General features: G+C 40.0%; 1 long non-coding RNA gene across 1 annotated transcript; it reads left to right on the forward strand.

Annotated features, from left to right (window-relative positions):
* Nucleotides 1–70: 70 nt before the first annotated feature.
* LOC138685739 (uncharacterized) lies at nucleotides 71–9,539 on the forward strand. The gene is made up of 2 exons (XR_011325164.1): nucleotides 71–394; nucleotides 8,685–9,539. It is a non-coding gene; the product is annotated as an uncharacterized lncRNA (long non-coding RNA).
* The last annotated feature ends 638 nt before the right edge of the window (nucleotides 9,540–10,177 follow it).

The following is a 10,177-nucleotide window of genomic DNA, read 5'->3' on the forward strand; positions in this document are numbered from 1 at the left end:
TTTTTTTTTTTCCCCCCCACGGGTCCTGCCTCATGTGGAGGTTGCCCTTGAAATTGCCCTTCTCAGCAGTGTTTCCCCCCCTGCCCCTGTGTAACCTCCGAGGTCTCCCCGGCCCCTGTTCCCCTCAGGCCGCCTGACTCCGCTCCCAGTGGTTTTTCCACTCAGAGGTCCGCAGCTGGGCCCCTGCTTGAAGATTCGCGCTTCTGCCTGTCTCATTCCTCTTTGCTCGTCAAACCAAAGCCAATCCCCACAGAAAACCCTGAAAAGCTGCTGTCTGCCCTGAATCGGCTGCGCTTAGTCCCGAATGCTGAGACCGAAACAGCTCTTGTCATCTTTCACCCCTGACGCGGCAGGTCCCTGAGTCTGGCCTCAGGTGTCCTTTCTGATGCACCAGGTAACAGAGCCAAAACAAGTAACGCTGAAGTTCTAAATGAGGTTTAACATGCCCCTGAAGACCTTGTACACAAACCCTGTGTGCTGGCTCTTTTGGGAAGGGTGCCGGGTTTCTCCCCAGTTAATTTCTACCCAGTTCAGTTCCCAGGCTGGGAAGCCACAACGTTGCTTTTTACCGATGTTCAGGGGAGGTGAACTGCGGCTCAACTGCAGGGCTGGAAACGTCTGCGGCAGTGACTGTGGGAACCTGCTCCTGCAGGATTTGGGGAAACAAACCAGGAATCGGGAAAGCAGGTGTACTTGTAGGTCGGTGATCAGTGGCACTACGCATTGTACGGGTGATTATTTCCAGTAGTCAACTCAGTACTGAGCAAGGTTAGTCACTGAGGATATTACCATAGAATGTTCCTAACTAAAACCCTGAAGTAATTTTAATAGCTAAAACAACTGTAAGTTTACATAATTGTTTATTTATTTTCAGTTTGATGCACTGGTTAATAACAATTTTCAAATTTTAAAACTGTGTATGTACAGTGCTTAGTACATTGGAGCCTAATCTTCATTTAGTTCCCCAGACTCTACCATAATACAAATTGTAAAAAATGTACTTTGCACAGTCAATAAGAACTTTAACTTGAACCCAGAAATTGTACATATAATTTTTTCATCATTTGCATCATCACTACAGATATTGTTTATAATTTGAGCTGAAAACTTCTATGTGCAATGTTCATGTTTGTCTGACATTTTTATTCAGTGTTATGTTTCAGCAAAAAATGTGTCAGCCATTTTTGAGAACATAACTATGCAAAAATCACGCAAAGCTGGTTGAATTGTAGGAGACGTCAGGGAAGAAGCGGAAAAATGGAGAAGTCCAGGTGATATTTTTTGAGATTTTCTGGTCCTAAGGCCAAAAAATATTAGACAAGAGACTGTGGCTGCTCTACTAATGTGAGACTGAAGACGTGCTTTGAGTGGAGCATCAGGTGACAACCCTGATGGTGGGAGGAATGCACAGATGCCTTAGCCTCTTCTCACAACTAGAACTGTTCTCCATTGGAGACTAATTGGGGCAGGTGGAGCTGTCTTAAAGTAACACGGTGAAGAGAGGGATGCTGAAGAGGCAAATGGAATATAAATTCAGCTTTAAAAATTGTAAAGGAAGTTGAGATAATGTGATAAGGAAATGTTAAGACAATTTTTCAGTTGTAAAGAATTTAAAAACAAATTCTTTTCCAGTATGTAATTACCAAGAAAGCTTTCAGCATCTACTAAATATAAATATTACAATATCATTGTAAATCAGTAAGTCAGACATTGGTTTGAGGCAAAATGATGAAGAATAAAGCTACGTGGGATTCAGTAGTAAAAGACTAAAGAATGAAGGTATAGTTAATACTACTTAAAAAGTATTAGTGTTAATTTTCAAGGTTATTAGAATTTGAGTTAATAAATGGAAGAGTAAAAGGTGATACTTTTTAGACTTTTGCCTAAGATACTTCAGTATCACAGAGCATTCAAATTAAACATACCAGAGAAGCACACATTAAATGACTAAGGGCTGATTAGCTGACAGCTCTCCAAAAGTACTTGTTAAATTTGAATTGGGAGACTTCTAGGAGGGTCCTATGATGACCCATGCTTTGCCCTACTCAATACTGTTACCAGTTATCTGGAAATAGATAGTGAATAATTTATGTTGAAATGTGCCCTTGACACAAATATTGACAGACTTGTAAATAATGCTATAAACATGGTGATCACTCGGACCATTCAGATAATAGGAGTGTATTAAAACAAAGCATGTTTTAAAATCAAATTGAAACCAAAGTAAAAACTTGAATTAAAATTGGGGGTTTTTTTCTTTAACCAGAACCGAGCCTGAGTTATTACTTTGAAGTCTTTGTTGAGCCCAAATTCAAGCTGAACAGAAAGAAAAAATTCAATACAATATTTATGATAGCTCTGTAACACAAGAAGAGCCCACTACTATGACAGAAATCTAGTAGGGGCAGAAGAATAAGCACAGGATATTCTTGGTGCAGGCAGAGGGAGAGTGGTGTGAATGTGAAAGGCGAGTGAGAAGAGGAGGAGGTTGGCTTGAGAATCCCAGAGAAGACAAGACAGCTTGCATCCTGAGAGATGGCCAAGTTAGTGGAGGAGAAAGATTCACTGCTCACATTTATTGTCCTCTGAAATCTCCCACTGCTGCTGAAAACTCTTCTGACCTTTCTCATGTATGATTCCTTTACACTTTTCCCCTACCCATATTACCCCAATGCATGTTGTGAATCCATTCAAGACTGTTTAGATGTGCGCTACTGAGCCCAAATTAGGAAAATACCACTAATCGCTGAGCGTGAACCAGAACTCAGTCAAAATATCTCTAGTGCAATTCTCTGGTTTTAATACTGCCAAACTGACCGTTGACTTACTTAGAAACAAGAGTTCTAGACCGTGTCTTTCAGATGAGTCTACGTCTCCTGGGACACGGTGATTCTGCAAAAGATCTAGAGTTTGTGTTGGACAAGCAACTCTATTTGCTAGTGCAGTCCTGTTGCTGAAATGGTCAATTAAGTGATTTTTTAGTACTGGGGTACCAGTCAGTAAATACTAAGTCCACTTTGGGTTTCTGTGCTTAAAAGAGGTATTGAAAAATCAAGGAAAAAATATAGACAATAGCCATAAAATAATTTAAGAGAAGACTTAGGCATATGCTCAAATAAGTGATTAGTGAAAATGCAGGATAGTGCTAGGAGCAGAACAGAAAGTCTGTGATTCTTTTTTCCAGGTAGAAAGACCTCTGTAGTTGGGCTACAACACACAAAACTTGTATTTGCATGAAGCCTTGAAGAGGCAGTGCTTTACACAGGACCCAGCCTTGGTTGGCGTACAATGTGAAGGGGTCCTGGGAATTAGTTAGGGATGTGTAGAGAGTTTTTATACACAGCCTGTTCATCTTATTTAACATAGAAACTGGAAGTTGGTTGGTTGTTGGCAGCAGATTGTGAAAAGGAAGAATGGTTAAAGAAGCTGAATACATTTTGAAAGCCTGGCTTTATTCCTTGCCACTGCCAAAAATCACATGTACTAAAATATTTTGCGTTCCTCACCTGAAAAATTAGCAGAAATCCTGTGCACTCTTAGCTAAAAACTATTTTTTTGCTACTGTGCTTCTAATATACCATATGCTAAAAACATGAAACAGCCTAAAATATTAGAACCTATGTCTATTAATTTAACATGTAAGATTTATGTTTTATGCTTAATGTATTTGTGCTTTAGCTCCCATCTTTAAAATAGAGTAAGAGTAACAGCTATTCAAGTCAGCATTGTCAAAATAATTTCACTAATACTTTTGAACCATTCACATTCTCTGATAAAAGTAGCAAAGGATAACGTAGAAGGAAATCAGTACTTTTCTACTCAATTGAGGGATTATGACAGAAAGTCCTATAGTAAGAAAGTTTTAGGACACCATTTTGATTAAAAAATATTTTTAAAAATTAACACTAATCAATGAAGCAAGACCCTTGCAAAAAATAGTATGCTATCATATAGCTAGAGACAGTATCATAATATTTATGCAGAAGAGAGGGAAATAAATTAAAATCACATCACAGAGTTGATGGTGTCATTTCTCAGTTTCTGTGTGTTTGATCATGTTTTTTAATGTAGCTTGGGGGAGGGATAATTCTAATTACAATTTTTATTGTTTGCCTCAGTATTGCTCAGGTACTGTCTAAAATAGGATCCCTTTGTGCTATGCATTGCTCAAGCACGCACCAGGTGACAGCCCCTGCTCCAAATAGCTCATAGTCTGAACACACAAAATGGACACAGATCAAAGAGTGCATGACACACGACGTGATAAATGAATTTGCAGAAATCTCCATGTAAATACTGTGGCTCCCATTGTTTTTTTTAAGTGAAGGATATAATTAGCAAGGTACTACCTGAATGAAAGAGCAAGGAAGGGGGATTTAGGCAAACTAGAGAAGGGACACCAGGTAGGGTGGGATCGGAAGAACAGAGTAAGAGAAGTTGGAACAGGCAACCAGAAAGCACAGGAAAGAGTCCAGTCAAACCCTTCACATTGTCATGCATAAAGAACTTCACTTGAGACGTGCAAGTTGGCATAGTTTAAAAGCACATCTTTGAAATTCTTGAGAGCCTGGAGGTTAGCAGCAAGACTGGCTGAAGAGGGTGAAGCAATTACTCTTACCTGTTTCATTTTACATTTTACACACGCTATGGAAGAATCTTTGACCATTTTTATACATCTGTCTGTTCAGTGAAGCTGTGGCAGGGTAGTCATTTGAATGCTGAAGATCTGGCAGAGAGCATGAAGTGTTGTATTATCTTTTGTATCCTGAAACTGTTGATGCTATCATAGCATTGCAGAGATCTGTATCCTGTGAAGTTCAGGGAAAAACACTGTACTGGTAGCCACTGAGAAATAAAAACACCTAGAATCTTCTGAAATCTGTAAACCTTTTCTCCCTATAATATGTTGGGGAAAAAGAAATCTTTCTGACATGTTCTTTTGTATTATCATCAGTTATGGTGACTGTGTTCTTTACATTCATTTTGAATCTGTGTTTCCTGTCATGAGCAGATTAAAAACAGAAGAGAGTGGAGTGAAAGTTTTCTATTGCAAACATCTGTGTCTGAAAAAGGATTGTATTTCCATGTCCTGGAACATCAAGGGGAAAAGCTTGCCCTCCCCAGACACACACCTTTGGTTTGCAGCAATAAGGAGTTTATAGACAAGGTTGCTTTACTACAGTAAATAGAAAACCCAATTCTGCTATTATTTCCGGTGGTTAATCCAGCTTGGGTGTCTGAGGAGACCTTCGATCATTGTTCCCAGCAGAGAGCTCTCTTATTCTATATCTCTAAAATGCTTAACGTATTTTTGGGTATAACATAAGCATTGCTTTTAGTAAGTCCTCTCTTTTTTTATCTGAAATTCAATTCTATATGCAAATATTGCTGTCCAGATAAGTGTTCTTAGGGACTGCCAGTAGAAATGGTGAATGGACATACTTACCCTCTATAAGTTAAATGAAATCCACAGACAGAAAAAAATGGCTATGTCAATGGACTTCACAAAGAAAAAAATTAGTGCTGACATGTCATCCATATCTGTCTGCTTTTAAAGAACACAAGACTGGAAAAGGAGAGAAAAGATGTTGTAAGAAGCACTGGGGGCCAGATATACAGTACTTTCTCATGCTTTCTGGTATTCTTTCAGGAAGTTAGTCCTGGAAAGAAGGAAATTTATTGCTTTCGATGCTGCCCTGAGACCTTCCTATCTCCTACATAGATGTCCTCCTTTTAAAACTTCAATATACTAATATGCATCAGTGCAAATACCACCCAGAAAATATTTCACTAGATTCATGTACTCCCTCACCCCATTGTACCCAAAGATCTGTTAAATTGTATGCAAAACTGGAACAAATCTGGGAAAGAGTTTGATGAAATCATGGTCTGGACTGGTTCTTCAGTCATAATCATCTTGGGCACTGAGGAGGCTTTTGCTGGTATGCAGCAGCGATTCTTACTTTTTCTGAAGTGAAAGCATGTCTTCAAGTAACAGTTTCATGGACTAGAGTTTTACTTTGGGCAACATTATTAGTGAGGATGGTCTTCTCTCTCCTAATCATTTCCCCCATCTGCCAAACCTCCTTCGGGTATACCCAACTGATGGTGGTATTTCCATACCTGTGAACATATTCAAGATTCTTAAGACTGCAAATATTATTACTAGAATTAATAGAAAAATGAAGAAAACCTAAAAGTTTTAAACAAGCTTGGCAAAGTGAAGAAGTTGTCTATTAGGAAAAATCTCATAAGCAAACAGATTTGGAAAATTTAGGAACAGGTAGGAATTCTCACGGTCTGAACCTCTGCTTTGTAACTCTGGTTGTTCAGTTTAGTAAGAGAACCTCACAGCTGCCTTTTTACAATGGTAATTAGCATGACATCTCTCTCACTTTCTCTAGAGGATATATTACAGTGTGAACATTTGCCTGTGACTTACGTGTCTGTCCAAGGTTCTCAGAAGAGACTCTGCAAAGAATAATGAAGTGAATCCCTCAACCTGCTTATTGGAATAAGGATCTTAAAGATGTGAGAGTAGGGTACAGAGAGATCTTCTTGCCTAATTTACATTTAAATCAGGGGTCATTAGGCACCAGCCACTTTTGAAAAGTCATTGATGTAAAACCTATGATTTATTTTTATAAATTGTTCCATTCCTAAAAAATATGCCCTATTTCCAATCTAAATTAGTCTAATTTCACTTTCCAATCTTAGTTTGTATAACCTCATTGCCTTTTAAGCTGCAACACATCTTACTTTCAGAAATCTCACCTCTTATAATCAAAGTTGAGGTTTTTTTTTTTTTTTCCTTAAAGAAATGGCATGGACTGCTCTTTTTCAAAACTGTCATAAAATAGGCTTTACACATTTTAAATTACAATTGTGGCTCCTTAATCTTTTCAGTTTTTCAAGCTTTTCTGTTCAGGGTAAGCACCAAAATGTGCCGCAATACTGTTGCTATTCTCAATATCATTTGTCTGCTTCTACTCAACCATCTGCTAAAAAAAATACAGAAGTGTTGCTAAGAAAGTTTGCAGATGATGCACAGATTGATAGAACAATAAATAACATTTATATATCTGAGAACAGTGTTAGTTGCTACACTGCACTGAGAGCTTGCATTCTTTCTATCATCTGATCTCTGTCTACCAACTTCAGTGTCAGTGGTTTCCACAGTCCCCCAACTTGTAAGAGCGACACAGGTTTTTTGTTTCCAGGTGTGTGACCTTCCCCATTTATGTGTGTTCAGACACATCGCTTGAATGTGTTCCCCTTCCTACCAAAGAACCCAGCTGTATATAACTGGCTCTTTCGCGATCCTGTTTATCATTCCACCAAGCTGTGCATCATCTGCAAACTTTACTAGCAGTGCTTTCCTATTTTCTTCTATGTACTTAATAAAAATACTAATTGCTAAAATGAGATCAGGGGCTTAACACCTGTTGAACTGGTAATGATTTAACATCCATTTAATGTACAGTTCAATATACACTTCACTGATTGTTTTATGTTAATTTAAAAAATAAGACTGTCACGAAGTACCAAACTAAACATGTTACAAAAATGTAGATATGGCACAGCCAAGTGTATTTCTAGATACCAGAAAGACTGAAGTACATAAAATGCAGAGTTGTTATAATTACCTCTAAAAAATCACTCACGTGAGTTAATGTAATATTAAATAACACTCCCAGATAAAGATTTTCAATGTTAATTTTTTTATTTTACCATTTATATGCATGTTCATGGCTATGCTCTGACTATTGTGTTCCCATCTGGGGAACACGGAACACTGATGGTTTATGGGATACTTTGGGTTTGCAGCTGCTTTGTTTCACCAGAGCAATGAAAAGTTGCTGAAATAGACTCTAGCACCCTTTGCTTTCTGCACTCCAAATCCCTGCTGTTTTGTCACCTCCCACCATTAATTATTCTTCAAATGCAACCCCCTCATTTGCGTTCCCTTAGCCTGGCATTATCCTGTGAATGTATGAAATTCCCCAGGCTTACATCATCCCGCTCCCCTTGTCTGCCGAACTGGCACTTAATTCAGGCAGAGTCACCAGCTGCCCAGAGCATCAGGTTGGTTGGGGGTGACAGCAAAACCTCCCCGCTCTGCCGCTTTGCTTTTCTTATGCCCCAGACTCGGAGAGCCAGGCCAACCGCCGCTGCTGAGGGAGCGAGGGCATTGCGTGGGCACCAGCCCTGGCCGGGCCGGGCAGGAGAGCGGCACAGCCGAGCAGCATCGGTCCACGTCTCCAGCTCTTCTGGCCTCTTGGTGGTGGTGGCAGTGACTGATCAGCTCTTCATGACTTTTCCCCGAGCCCTCTGCCTCATCTCCTCACCTTTCTTTCCTCCCTCTCATGGCAGAAGTGACCCTGCCCCTTCTCCTCCGGGCAGTGAAATACGATTTTGCCCACACTGCTTACGAGCCTGGAGCCAGCTGTCTCCACATGTCCGCTTTCGCCTCCATCACTCCTCCAGGGAGGGTGCTCCTGGCTTCCCCTTCGGTGCAGAAAACGAGCACGCTGCCTCCCACCTCCCTCTCAGCTTGTCTATAAAGAGGAGCTGGCACAATAGGTGCTTTCCTCCCAGATGCTTAGTATGAATGGCCATACTTGCTGTTATTTTTTGTAACTAAAAGTTGTTTTGTTGTTGTTGTTGTTTTTTCCCCCATGCAGAATTGTTCCCTTTTGGACTGGCCACCATCATCCATTGTTCTCCATGAAACAGAAACTGCCGTCGCCCTCGGGGGAGATGGTGGCTGCCTATACTGTGAGGCATCATAAAACACAGACCCCGTTGGGAACAATGGGGAAAAGCCTTCTCAACGTGGCCACCAGCTGAGGCCCCGCCACCGTTCTCAGCCTGTCCGGAGCACGGGGGAGCGGACCCACGTTCAGGGGAGGCGGTGGTCCACCGAGCAGCCTCTGGGCCCTGCCCGAGGGGAAAACAAGATTACATGCAACAGGAAAACTACCCAAACAAAACCAGCTTAATTACAAGAAGGAAGTGAAATAAAGTCTTCGTGCAAGGTTACAGTGAGTTCCACTTATGCGGGAGCTAGCAGAGCTTTTAGCCAGTTCTGCAGGGGAGGTTGAAGTCCTTTTTGCTGCTCTCTCCCGTTGATGCCTTGACTTCCCCTTAAATACTAAGAGACCAAAATCCTTATTTGACAGCTTTAATAGGAAGCAATTTTTGTCACAGAATAATAAGCGTTTCGTCTATGAAGATGTGTTATTTTTCCACTGTCTGTTTTCACTGGGCAACCTCCTACCTCATACACTCTTGAGTCGCTGGAGTCTGTGTTCTTTTTACCAAGATAGGAGACAAAAAGAGATCTAATAATGGGTGGTCCATTTTTTTTAAATGCCTGATTTTTAATCTCTAAGCAAATTAATATATTCAAATACATCTTTGAAATTACTGAAAAATTTGTTTTGTAATCCAACCACACATATTGTACTGTTAAGGAGAGTACACTGTGTTTTTCATACAGACTAAAGAATAATCAGTAAAGCATGCCTGAGTTTGAAGATTCTGCTCTGACTCTAGAGTCTTTAATTGCCTCTAAAACACGCATTCAGTGATAGAAAATACTTTAAAGGATGATGAAATTTAAGGGCATACATCATCAATAATTTTGCACAAGCCATACTGTAGGAATGCTGTGATTATTTTCGAAAACAAGCATTGTAATTCAAGGAAATAAATGGGCAAGATCTTAATAGGAATTCAAACCATTCAGGTAATTTAAATCACAATTAGCATACTCACCCAAGTCAAACTGTCATCTGTTAAAATCCCATGTACATAAGGCTCCAGATCTCCATACTTTTACATTTACAATTCTATAGGATGAACAGTCACTTGCTGCCATTATTCTTCATAGCAGAAAATTTCCTCTTCAGCAGAAGTCTTAAGCCTGCCACAGAGTGCCACTAAAAGCCTTTATAATTATGCCTACGGCCATTTCAGTGGCTTTGTACTTAAATTGATAAAGTCGGTCTTTAAAGATGCAGTATATGTTCTCTCCTCTTCAGAGTAGGGACTGTAATTAACTTGGGAAGTAGTGATTCATCTAGAACGATGAAGCTGCATTCTCAACTGAGACACTGAGTTACTGGTATTATGCACCTAATAATGGGAGTTTGGGAGCTGAGAGGCAGCTTTT

The sequence above is a fragment of the Haliaeetus albicilla genome, chromosome 6, assembly GCF_947461875.1.
Source record: "Haliaeetus albicilla chromosome 6, bHalAlb1.1, whole genome shotgun sequence".
In the NCBI taxonomy this organism is placed as follows: domain Eukaryota; kingdom Metazoa; phylum Chordata; class Aves; order Accipitriformes; family Accipitridae; genus Haliaeetus; species Haliaeetus albicilla.